We start from the raw sequence: 2,171 nt of genomic DNA, 5'->3' as shown, positions 1-2,171 counted from the left end.
ATAGCTTGATTGATAGATAAACTAAAACAATTTTTGCTAAATAGCTTGACTGAAAAACGAACTGAAAAATCAATATCCTGATCGACATAAAACTAAAACGATTTTTGCTAAATAGTTTGATTGACAAACGAACTGAAAAATCGATATCTGCTAAATAGCTAAAGATAAACTAAAACAATTTTTGCTAAATAGTTTGATTGACAAACGAACTGAAAAATCGATATCTGCTAAATAGCTTGATTGATAGATAAACTAAAACAATTTTTGCTAAATAGCTTGATTGACAAACGAACTGAAAAATCAATATCTGCTAAATAACCTGACTGACAGATAAACTAAAACAACTTTTGCTAAATAGCTTGACTGACAAACGAACTGAAAAATCAATGTCTGCTAAATAGCTTGACTGACCGATAAACTAAAACAACTTTTGCTAAATAGCTTGATTGACAAACGAACTAAAAAATCAATATCTGTTAAATAGCCTGACGACACATAAACTAAAACAAGTTTCTGCAAAACAGCTTGATTGACAGACGAACTAAAATGAAAAAACAACAACGCAACTCCTGTGGGATCGAAAGTCATGCAGACATAAGGAAACAGAAGTGGACTGCAAAAGTCACTTGAGACACGAGGAAGAAAAAGTCTGATAATGAGCTTCTTCTAAAATAGTAAAACCACTCTTCTCAAAATTAAGCGGCTTATTCATTTAGGAGACGCAGACGAAGTCATTTGCGAACGTTTCAAGAATAAAAAGCCTTGCAATATTATTACACCTGCACTAAAAGGTCTTCTTAAACTTGTGATTTACGAGAATGATAAAATCAAAATCTTAGAAATATGAAAAACAGTTCCATAAGAGACAGTAGTTTATAAAATGCATTGACTAAACCAGAGCAAATTGCACCGTTATAAAAGTTAATATTTTGATCCTTTGATGATGAATCATACACTTATTTATAATTTAATCTTATTGTGTCTTTGTTTTATTTATTTATTTATTTATTTTTCTGGAAGCTGAGAAATGTGTCGGTCCTGAAATATAAAGTAAAGAAGGCCTTCATAAATGATCACAAATTACTTTTTAAAGTCTTTTTAAAGTCTTTCTCTCTCTCTCTCTCTCTCTCTCTCTCTCTCTCTCTCTCTTCCAAAGTCTCAGGGTTGCACCTTGTTATCTTAATCTTAATTAACCAAGAAAAGACGATGCTCATTCTGATTGCCGGAGGTGACGTCAGGTCGCTTGTTAAAACAATAAATAAAAACTGTTATCAATGCAAGAAATTCACAGATGACGTCAATGAGATTTTTAGCTCCAGATATTTTTCCCCTCGCTTTATCGAAGTTGTCGATGTAAAATAAATGGTGATAAAACATTTTTAAACTTCCGTTCGATATTCAAAGACAAGACGCATTTTCGCTAGAACTCAAATTTTTTTTTTTTTGATTCACAAAGACGCGTTCTTACGAAAGATTAAAATTCTTTCTGAACAATATCTTAGCTTTAATTAATGCCTTGTTCCAAATGGCGAATTTAGTCCAAAAATATAATGTTTGTTGATATGGAAAATAATTGATTTTAAACTCTAAGATTACTGGCAAGAGTAGCAGCGTAAAAAAGACGCAAAAAATTCTGCTTTGGGTAGATGAATGGTCAACAGAAATGCCAACACAGACTAAAGAGAGCTTATGTATGTATGTATGTATGTATGTATGTGTGTGTGTATGTTTATACATATATATCTATATGCTTTTCCTGGAGCCATCCCCTGTCATGGGAAATGGCTTAAGGTTGATATCATATATATATATATATCATATATATATATATATATATATATATATATATATATATATATATATATATATATATATATATATATATATATATATATATACATGCATACATGCATACATATACTATATGTATATATATACATACTGTATATATACATATACATACATATATACATACATGTATATATACATATACATATATATATATATATATATATATATATATATATATATATATATATATATATATATATATATATTTAAATTTAACCTGAAGCCATTTCCATGGCTGGGGATGGCTCCAAAGAAAAACAAAGCATCGTCACTTCCACATTCACAATTTAATTGCGAAAACGCCAATAAGCCAATGTGCA

This window comes from Macrobrachium rosenbergii, chromosome 15 (assembly GCF_040412425.1).
Source record: "Macrobrachium rosenbergii isolate ZJJX-2024 chromosome 15, ASM4041242v1, whole genome shotgun sequence".
NCBI lineage: Eukaryota > Metazoa > Arthropoda > Malacostraca > Decapoda > Palaemonidae > Macrobrachium > Macrobrachium rosenbergii.
This window is presented reverse-complemented; position numbering follows the sequence as displayed.